Source organism: Oratosquilla oratoria, chromosome 27 (assembly GCF_046742065.1).
Source record: "Oratosquilla oratoria isolate Oo_2021 chromosome 27, ASM4674206v1, whole genome shotgun sequence".
Taxonomy (NCBI): Eukaryota; Metazoa; Arthropoda; class Malacostraca; order Stomatopoda; family Squillidae; genus Oratosquilla; species Oratosquilla oratoria.
The window spans coordinates 9485022-9497237 of NC_134803.1; positions in this window are offsets into that span (position 1 = coordinate 9485022).

The following is a 12216-nucleotide window of genomic DNA, read 5'->3' on the forward strand; positions in this document are numbered from 1 at the left end:
ACGATGTGGTCACCAAATACAAAAAATGTATAAAAAAACTTGAAAGAATACAAAGAGCAATTACAAAATTGGCACCAACACTCTAAAAACTATCATATGAAGAGAGACTAGCAAAACTTGAACTACAGACACTAGAGCAAAGAAGAGAGAGAGGAGATTTGATAGCTATTTACAGAATCATGAAAGGCATAGAAATTATTGACAGAGAGAATCTGATAAAATGGGATGATAGAAATACAAGAGGACACGGAAAGAAAATCAAGAAAGACAGCTATAGAAGAGATCTGAAAAAGAACAGCTTTCCTCACAGAGTAATAGATAGTTGGAACAAGTTAGATGAGAAAGTGGTGTGTGCAAAAACAATACATGAATTTAAAAATAGTTTAGATAAAATGAGATATGAAGACGGGACCTCACGAGCATAACTCCCCTTCCCGTAAAATACAACTAGGTAAATACACACACACACACATACCTGGATGAAGAAATGGTGAAGAAAATATTAACCACTTTGATAAGACCAAGATTGGAATATGCAGCAACGATGTGGTCACAAAAAAAAAAAAAAAAAAAAAAAAAAAATGTATAAAAAAAATTGAAAGAATACAAAGAGCAATTACAAAATTGGCACCAACACTCTCAAAATTATCATATGAAGAGCGACTAGCAAAACTTGAGCTACAGATACTAGAGCAAAGAAGAGAGAGAGAGGAGATTTGATAACTATTTACAGAATCATGAAAGGCATAGAAATTATTGATAGAGAGGATCTAATATAATGGGATGAAAGAAATACAAGAGGACACGGAAAGAAAATCAAGAAAGACAGCTATAGAAGAGATCTGAAAAAGAATAGCTTTCCTCACAGAGTAATAGACATTTGGAACAAGTTTGATGAGAAAGTAGTGTGTGCAAAAACAATGCATGAATTTAAAAATAGTTTAGATAAAATGAGATATAAAGACGGGACACCATGAGCATAGCTCCCATTCCCGTAAAATACAACTAGGTAAATACACACACACACACACACCCTTTCGTCGAATGAACGGCGAGAACTAGAGTTCCGAAGAAAAAGGAAAATCTACGTGGATCTCAACGTCCAGGAAGTGTCTTATTGTATTTATAGGGAAGGGGAGTGCTCGTGGAGTAGTGGGGGAGTGATAGGGAAGGAGAAGGGAAGGGATTATTGAGGGAAATGGAGGGAAATGAGGAAGAGAGGGACATGGTCCAAGAGGCAAGGCGTCTTGTAAATAAGAGGCGGACCAACAATAATGATTTTGGTGACGACGGGGTCAACAAAAATGTAAAGATTAGAAGTATAGATAAGAGCAGCAAAGTGGAAGGTGATGATAATAGTTTCCATGGATTTAAAGAGGGTGGGGGGGATACCAACCTACCCCGATTGGCAAGACTAGAAGAGAAACTTGATAAAATGATCGAACATTGGGAAAACAGGTTCGGTAACGTAACCAACATTGCGCAGAGAGTTGAAAAGTTGGAAGAACTAGAGAAGGCGAACAAAAATGTAACTAATGAAATAGAAGAATTAAAAAGACAGTTAAAAGAAGTAAAAGAGGAGAATGAAGAATTAAAGAGGAATAATAAAGACAACAAAGAGGCCATAGCAAAAGAAGTACAGGGTTGGAAAAAAATCCAGGAAAACAGTAAAGTTGCATTTACTGACATAATTAAACAGCAAATGAAAGAACAAACTGAAGACTCAGTTATCAAAGTGATGAGACAGAAGGAGAATATAGTAAGAGACTTAGCAGATAAGAAGAAATGTATAATTATATTAGGAATGGAAGAGAAACATAACCTAGATAGAACTTCAAGAATCAGTGAGGAAAAAGAAAAAGTAAGCAGTTTACTAGAATTAGTTCAGGAACATGAACCTGAAATCACGAAACAAATTGAAGAAATGTATAGACTCGGAGAGTATAGTACAGATAAGACCAGACCAATTAAGATTAAATTCAGGTCACAAACGACGGCAGAGAATACCTTGACAAAAACAGGGAAACTAGCAACAAGTGAACAATATAAAAAGGTATGGATAAAAAGAGAAATTAATAATGAGGAAAGAGAGGAGGAAAAAATGAAAATACATGAAACTAAGGGAAAAAACAAGATGAGAACAGAGTAAAAAAAAAGAGAAGTTCTATTGGAGAGGAGTGAATATGAAAGGAAATACAACACACTTGAGAAAAAACAAAAGGGAAACAGACAATACAATGGAAGTGGCAGAAAACTAAGAGTGTCTTACACAAATGTAGATGGATTAATAACAGGACTGAATGAACTGAACGAGTATCTAAAGGAAAAAGAACCGGACATAATGGGAATTGTAGAAACGAAATTAAAAGGTCCACTACCACCCAACAGTATAGGACATGATGCATATAACTATTGGATTAGAAACAGAGAGACAAAACAAGGGGGTGGAGTTATGTTCCTGACTAAGAAGGATATAAACGTGAGGTGTGTCACATATGGAAAGAATACAGTAGAGATGATTATGATCGAAGTGGAAGACAAAGATAAGAAGAGCAGAAAGTTTGTGATAAATTATGTGCCTCCAAAAACAGCCTCGTGGGAAGAGAGTGAACATAAAAGTATGTTAGAGGACACAAAGATAACATTAAATAAGATAATGGAAGATGGAGGAAGAATAGTTATGATGGGCGACTTTATTTGCAAAGAAGTCTGCTAGGAAGAGATGACAGTAAAGGGTGGAGACGGCTCATGGGGAAATGTTCTACTTGAGATGATTATTGAACATACAATGACACAGTGGATACAGGAGAACACTAGGTATAGAAATGAAGAAGAACCATCGAGACTAGACTTAATAATCACATCTGAACGTAGAATAGTGGAAAAGATTGAATATAAAACACCAATAAGTAAAAGTGACCACATATTGATTGAACTGGGACTAAACGAGGAGAAATACATGAAAAGAAATGAACAATATAGAAAAGGAAGAATGATGTATGAAAAAACAAACTTTGATAAAATAAGAGAATTCTTTCAAAAAGAAAACTGGGAAAGAATACACAAAGAAGATACAACAGTGGAAGAGAAATGGAATATTTTGACAACAATTGATAAAAAAGGAGTGGAAAAGTATGTCCCAAGTAAAAAACAAGAAAAAGAATATGTAAAGTGCTGGTTAAACAAAAGTTGTAGGGAGTTAAAAGACAAAAGAGACAAAACTTGGACCAAATAGAAGAAAGACAAAAGACCTGAAAAATGGAAAATATATACTTGTTATAGAAATGAATATGTACAAGCGTGCAGAGAGGAGAAGAGAAAATATGAAAAAGATTCATAGAAAAATGTAAAGATCAACCAAAACTATTCTACAGATTTGTAAACAACAAACTGAAAAACAAACAAGATTTGGAGAAATTAAGACAAGGAGGAGTTGAATACACAGAGGAAATAGAAATGGTGGATATTATGAACAAGCATTTTAAATCAGTGTTTACAAGGGAGAATATACAACCCGAAGAGATCGAATGGAAAGAGAAAGTCCCTCCTATGAAAGAAATAGAACAAAGAATGAAATAATGAAACACTTGAGTAATCTTGATGCCAGAAAATCGCATGGACCAGATGAAATAGCAAACTGGATTTTGAAAGAATGCAAAAATGAACTGGCAGACAAAATACATAGCATACTAAATAGTCCCTTGAAAGAAGGAAAAGTTCCAGAAAATTGGAAAAAAGCAAACATAGTACCTATATGTAAAGGAGGAAATAAAGAAGACCCTACCAACTATAGACCAGTCTCTCTAACAAGTACAACAGCAAAAATTTGTGAAAGAATTATCGAAAGTAGATGGGTAAAATATTTAGAAAAAAAAAACAACGTGCTAAATCCAAGGCAATTTGGATTCAGACAAGGACGATCATGCGTCACTAATTTAATATGTTTCTATTCAAGGGTAATAGATATAATACAAGAAAGAGATGGATGGGCTGATTGTGCATTTCTAGACCTAAAAAAAGCTTTTGACAAAGTACCACATAAGAAGTTGCTTAAGAAATTAGAAACTGAAGGAGGAATACAGGGCAAACTGCTTAAATGGACGGAAGACTTTTTTCAAGGAAGAAAAATGAGAGTAGTGATAAGAGACAAACACTCAAAATGGGATGAAGTAATAAGCGGTGTTCCACAAGGAACAGTTCTGGCCCCAATAATGTTTGCTATATATATTAATGATATGGATGAAGAAATTGAAAGTTATATGAGCTTCTTTGCAGATGATGCAAAAATATTAAAAAAAGTGAACACGGAAGAAGATTGTGAGTCACTACACAGTGATCTAAATAAAGTATGGGAATGGAGTAGGAAGTGGGAGATGGAGTTCAACACTAAAAGTGTAGTATGATGGAATTTTGAAAAAGCAAAAACAGAATAGAAGGATCATATAAATTAGGAGAAGAAGGAATAAAAAAAAAAGTAGAAAATGAGAAGGACCTGGGAGTCATGGTTATGAATAATATGTCACCTGAGAAACATATAAATAAGAGTTTTGGAGAAACTTATAATTTAATAAGAACAATCAAAGTGGCATTTACATATCTGGATGAAGAAATGGTGAAGAAATTTCTAATCACTCTGATAAGACCAAGATTGGAATATGCAGCAACGATGTGATCACCAAATACAAAAAAAAAAAAAAGGATAAAAAAGACTTGAAAGAATACAAAGAGCAATTACAAAATTGGCACCAACACTCTCAAAACTATCATATGAAGAGAGACTAGCAAAACTTGAACTACAGACACTAGAGCAAAAAAGAGAGAGGAGATTTGATAGCTATTTACAGGATCATGAAAGGCATAGAAATTATTGATAGAGAGAATCTAATATAATGGGATGATAGAAATACAAGAGGACACGGAAAGAAAATCAAGAAATACAGCTATAGAAGAGATCTGAAAAAGAACAGCTTTCCTCACAGAGTAATAGACAGTTGGAACAAGTTAAATGAGAAAGTGGTGTGCAAAAACAATACATGAATTTAAAAATAGTTTAGATTAAATGAGATATGAAGACGGGACCTCACGAGCATAGCTCCCCTTCCCGTAAAATACAACTAGGTAAATACACACACACACACACACATATATATATATATATATATATATATATATATATATATATATATATATATATATATATACATACATATACCAAAGGCTTTTCCCCTTACACAGGGGTAGCCAAAAAGGAAAAGGCATAGAAACCACTCCCACCCATTCCATTGCCTATATATTCCACTCCCCTCCATCCCTCTTATCTTGGCACCTTCTGGATGACGAGTCATCCCTGCATCCTGTCCACTGCCCTAGGTCAGAAGCAGTGTCGCAAGACACAGCACATCCACAGCAAGGCCGCTTCATTAATTCGGCGACCCCCCCTCTCCGTCCCCTCATGTAGAAAAGGAGAAGACGGGGAGAAATCCCTTCGGGCAGCGTCAATTTTTTTCTCATACATACTTCCTCACCCCCCATCCCCCACCCACTCCCCCTCATGCACCACAGCATCATCTATACACAACCCTTCTCCATTCACCCCTATCTTCTGTTCTCTCCCGTCCTTCCTCCACAGACATTCCTCTCTTTTGTAATGCCCCTTTCACCCCATCCATCCATCTCATCCTAGGACGCCCCCTCATATTCACTCCTTCCACCTCCGCCTTCCACACTTCTTTTACCAATCTTTCTTCACTCATTCTTTCCATGTGTCCAAACTATCCTAATACTCTTTCATCAACCCTATCTCCCAGCTCCCTTTCCGCCCTGTTTTCCTCACCCCTATCATACTTCTCAGACATTTCATCTCAAACACATTCACACTCCTTCTCTCTTCCTCCCTCATGTTTCTGCCCAGTACACTGCTGTTGGCACAATCACTCCTTCATATAATCTCCTCTTAGCATCCATTCCCAAATGTCTATTTCTCATTACACTTTTTAATCCACCAAGGCATTTACTCGCTTCTTTCAATCTACATTCTACCTCCATCTCCATTCCTCCCTTTCCTGCCACATTCGCACCCAAGTATCTGAAACCATCCACTTCCTCCAGTCTTTCACCCTTAATGTTCATTTCCAGCCTGCTGTCCCTCTCCTCCCTTGTACGTCTCATCACCTTACTTTTGCCCACATTCATCTTCAGCTTCCTTCTTTCACACACCTTCTCAAACTTTCACTAACTTCCTCAATACCTCTTCTGATCCTGCTACAAGTGCAGTGTCGTCAGCAAACAACAGCTGGCTCACCTCCCACTTTTCTCCGTTTTCTTTAATCATCTCCAACCCCTGACCCACTACCCTTGCATTCACCTCTCGCACCACCCCATCCATGTAAAGATTGAACAGCCAGGGCGACATAACATATCCCTGACGAAGTCCCACTTTTACCTCAAACCATTCACTCTCTCCATTTCTAATCCTAATACAAACTTTACTACTCTCGTCAAAACTCTTGACTGCTTTTAACAGCTTTCCTCCTATCCCATATATCTGCAGTACTTCCCAGATTGCCTTCCTGTTTACCCTGTCGTAAGCCTTTTCCAAATCCATAAAAGCCCAAAAACATCCTTACCTTTTCCTATAGCTTTCTTACATATCTGTCTTACCACAAAAATCTGATCTACACATCCCCTACCTGTCCTAAACCCACACTGTTCCTCACCAATTACTCCCTCTCTTCCTCTCCTAATCCTCTCAATCAAGACCCTCCCATAAGCCTTCCCAACTACACTCAACAAGCTGATCCCTCTGAATCTACTACAGCCACACTTGTCCTCCTTTCCTTTGTAAAGCGGAACTATACAGGCACTCCTCCAGTCCTCCGGCACTCTATCCTCTCTTAAACAAACATTAAATAACCTCACCATCCAGTCCACCATAACTGAACCTCCTTTCTTCAGACATTCTGCATGGCATCCATCCAACCCAGGTGTCTTACCTGCTCTCATCATCTTAACAGCTGCTTTCACTTCATCCTCCCCTATTTCTCCTCCATTTTCCTCACTCATCACTCTCATTTTCTTAGCGCTTCCCACTGCAACTACCTTTGCCTCCCTATCCTCCTTCACATTTAGCAATTCCCTAAAATACTCTGCCCACCTTCCTCTCACTGCCTTCTCTTCCATTATCATCTCTCCATCTGCACCTTTTATATATATATATATATATATATATATATATATATATATATATATATATATATATATATATACAGTATATGTATATATATGCCACCACACAGGCATAATGATAAATGACATTGACCTAAAGGTAACCTCGTCCCGAGTCTCGTCACTCGCTTATGACACCAGAATTTCAAGATCGATAGAGACAAGGGAGCCCCAATGAAATTACAAAATGAACTGGAGACAATATATAGCTGGGCAGGTGAAAATAATATGAGATTCAACAACAAAAAGTTTGAAGTAATAAAATACGGCACTAATGAACACCTGAAGGAATGCGAATACATAGTGGGCAAAGACAAAATAGAGGAAAGGGAAACGCCCAGGGACCTTGGAGTTATGGTCAATAATAACTGCAGCTTTGAGGCACACAGAAACCTCACCGCCAAGGTGGCAAGAAAAATGAGCGGCTGGGCCCTTCGCACATTCAGTACCAGAAAACCAGAACACCTCATCCCCCTGTGGAATACCCTTGTAGTATAAAAAATGGACTGCAACTGTCAGCTTTGGTTTCCCCACAAAGTAAAGGAGATACAGGGATTGGAGCAGGCACAGAGGGTTTTCGCAAGGAAGCTAGACAGGGACTCCCTGCACTATTGGGAGAGGTTGAAACACCATAGGTGTATTCCCTACAAGGACGATGGCAATGATATAATATCATCTACACCTGGAAAACCCTCGAAGACTCTGTACCAAACCCATCAAAATCTGAAGGGGTGGGCATCAAAGGCCAACACCACCCCAGGTTTGGTAGACCCTGCAGTAGAAGGTCATTAATAAGTTGCCCTCAGAGGATCAGGACAATCCAGGCAGAGCTTCAATAGTCTTGGCCCCAAGCTTTTCAACGGTCTCCCGAGGGACATTCGAGACGTGTCAGGTGTTAGTACTGAAGTTTTCAAGAGGAAGCTGGATAAGTTCTTGTCCGACATACCAGACGAGCCTCTGTGGCGAGTTGGTGCCTAGCGCGGCTTTTGTATCTCTGACACCACGTGGACCTGCCGTGGGCCTTCTATGTACACCTCGTACCTTTGTGTACACGTGGTGCCAGCCCACCAGCCACATGGGCTTTGTCCCTCAGTTTCCCGCGCTTGGCATTGCGCCCGCCATGCAGCCGCGTGCCCAAGCCAGGTTAACTCCGCCCCATGCTACCCGGGCTGGGTCACGTGAGTGCTGCTCAGGGAGATGATTGGCTAGGCGCCCAGGCAGTCCGGGCAGCCAGGAAGAAAGCAGGGTTGCGTGGGATTGAGGTACCGGGCAGTTCGATGATGACACTGGTACACCCAGGACGTCCCCTGCAGCACCTCGATCCCAAAGTAAGGTAATCTGCTCTTCTCCCATAGTAAATAGTCATTTATTGTGCTCCCCCATAACCAGTAATTACAAATAAAAGAGACACAGAGTCCCCCTGTGTTTATGTTACACCTCACCCTCGTGTCACGGACTACCGTACCTCCAGTCCCACACGGCCCAACCTCGAGGGGAGCTGTATTCAACAGCATCGTTGATCAGCTCCAATACAAAAAGATTGGGCAGAGGCGTGGAAGCGGCGTATTCCCAGACTTCCTGTGATGGATCCATCTAAGGCTACAAGCCCCCCCCCCACACACACAATATATACATATATATATATATATATATATATATATATATATATATATATATATATATATATATATATTATGGGAAAGGTGGAGGGGGAAACACGGGTCTTTATCTGAATATAGAGTTTATTCCTGACCGGTTTCGTTTACAATAGCTTCTTCAGAAGCTATTGTAAGCGAAACCGGTCAGGAATACACTCGATATTCAGATTAAGACCCGTGTTTCCCCCTCCACCTTTCCCATAATTTGTCCCAATGTCTCTACATATATATATAATTTAGGGAGCAGGTTTTCTTGGATACATTTTCTTTAAATAATACAGCATACTCAGCGTTGGAAATCTTCCTCAAAATTTCTATCCCTCTCGCTATTTTCTTTTCTGTGGGATAAATCATACCTATTCGTTATTCTCAATCGTTCGGACTGTATCGACAAATTGACAGTTTATTGCAGGATTCGTCCAAATTCTCACAAATCATAAGGAACCCTGTATATAAAATTCGGAAAAAAAAATACTGACTTAATTAATAACGCAAATGCTGTTATCGACAGTGTCAAATATCACAATCTGCAAGGGCACTATGAGCCAGGTTACTTTTATGGTAATGTCAAAACTCACAAACCTGGATGCAAATTAAGATCAATTGTTTCGCAGATACCTACGCCTACCTACCAATTAGCCAAGCAGCTCATTGATGTAATAACTCTGTATATTTCTACTCTCATTCACTTCGTTCTACGGATGAGTTTGTGGATATTCTTAGGAATACAGCCCCTCAAGGAATGTTAGCTTCCCTTGACAGTGAAAGCCTTTTCTCGAATCTTCCCGTGGAAGAAACAATTCAGATAATCCTCCATAATGTTTTTAACCATAATTCCTTGCCTCCACCAAAAATACCACGTGATACTCGAGAAAATGCTTCGAGTTTGCACTAAGGAAGCACCCTTTAGATGCCCCTCAGGCATGTATGTTATTTCCAAATTGACGGTGTAGCTATGGGCAGCCCCCTAGGTGTTTTATTTGCACAAACAATGTGCCATGTTACTCCATCCTTGATGCCGTGAATCCTAAACCTTATTTGTATTTTAGGTATATAGATGCTATTTTCGTAGACGTAGAAGGAAAAGAACAGATTCATACACTTAAGGAAATGATGGAAGCAAAATCTTTCCTGCATTTTACCGTGGAGGAAAGTATCGGTGACAAGATCCCCTTTTTAGATGTTTGGGTAGATGGAGCAGAAGGCGCATTTACTACAAGTGTTTACAGGAAACCCAACTCCGGTAGATGTTTAAATGGATTAAGCAAATGCCCATCAAAATACAAAATCAGCGTTATACGCGCGTGCATTAAGAGAGCTTTTAAAATATGTTCTAACTGGTACCTCCTCCACCAAGAATTGAATAGAATCAAGCAAATGTTGACACACAATGGGTTCCCTATGTATGATATTGCTAGAGAAATTAAAAATAAAATGGAGACATTTACTTCTGAACTAGGTAATATAGAAAATTCGAAGATTACAATAAATATCTACCACCAAAGTACAATGACATCCGCATACAAAACAGATGAAAAAGTCCTTTAAAATATCGTATATAAAAACTGTAAACCCAAGAAACAAGAGGACTCCTTACAATTAGTTATATATTACCGTAACCCCAGGACTTCATCGCTAATTATGAAAAACAATTTGTCAGGAGAAAAAGATAAATCAAAACAAAGTTATGTAGTGTACAAATACTCATGCCCTTTCAACAAAGAAGGTGCGCTTTGCAATGGCGAGCACATTGGACACACAACTCAAACTTTGCCTCAAAGGCTTACTTTTCATGTGCAAAATGGTGCAATAAAATCGCACATTTCAAAAGTACATAAGATAAATATATCACGGCAAGTTTTGAATAATAATACTTTGATTTTTAGCAAAGAACACCAATAAGAGTAAATTAAAATGTATGGAAGCTGTATTAACAAAGAATTACCTACCAGCAATTAATATCTAATTAAACATGTGTGGAACCCTGGAGCTGTTCGGGGCATCCCACGGAGCGCCAAGAAGAAGTACCTATCCTAGTTTATTTTGTACAATGTATACTGTATATGATCAATATTTGTAAATTCAAAATGAAATTACCAGAAGTTACATAAAGCATAGGTGAAACGTCGTAAGTAATGCATTTTTCATTTCAAAATTCACTATGGTTTCATTTGTTGATATTGTGTTCTCCCTTCCTCCCACAGAAATGAAAATAGCGAGAACGATAGAAAGTTTAAGGAAGATTTCCAATGCTTAGGATGCTGTATTATTTAAGAATATCTCTCTCTCTCTCTCTATATATATATATATGTGTGTGTGTGTGTATGTATTTACCTAGTTGTATTTTACAGGAAGGGGAGCTATGCTCGTGGTGTCCCGTCTTCATATCTCATTTTATCTAAACTGTTTTTAAATTCATGAATTGTTTTTGCACCACCCTATCCATATATAAATTGAACAGCCAGGGTGACATAACACATCCTTGATGAAATCACACCTTTACCTCAAACCACTCACTTTCTCCATTTCTAATCCTGACACATGCTCTACTATTGTAAAAACTCTTGACAGACCCTAAAAGCTTTCCTCCCATCTCATATACCTGCAATACCTTCCTGTCTACCCTGTCATAAGCCTTTTCCAAATCCATAAAAGCCAAAAAAACATCCTTACCTTTTCCTAAATCTTTCTCACACATCTGTCTTAACACAAAAATCTGATCTACACAACCCCTACTACTCCTAAACCCACACTGTTCCTCACCAATTACTCTCTTTCTCTCCTAATCCTCTCAATCAAAACCCTCGCATAACCCTTCCCAACTACACTTAACAAATGAATCCCTCTGAAACTACTACACTCACACTTGTCCCCTTTTCCCTTGTAAAGTGGAACTATACAGGCACTCTTCTAGTCCTCCAGCACTCTACCCTCTCTTAAACAAACATTAAAAACCTCACCAGTCAGTCCACCATCACTTGTACCTCCTTTTTTCAGACGTTCTGCATGACATCCATCCAACCCAGGTGCCTTACCTGCTCTCATCATCTTAACTGCCTTCACTTCATCCTTCCTTATTTCTCCTCCATTTTCCTCACTCATCAAGGTCATTTTCTTTGCACTTCCCACTGTAACTACCTTTCCCTCCCTATCCTCCTTCACATTTAGCAAATCCCTAAAATACTCTGCCCATCTTCTTTTTACTGCCTTCTTTTCCATTGTCTGCATCTTTTACCTTTTCTTCTCTACTTGATTCGCCTCCTCTTCCTCTCTTAATTTCTTTCCAAAACATCTTTTTATTACTTTCAATTTTTTTTGTCATACTCTTACACCA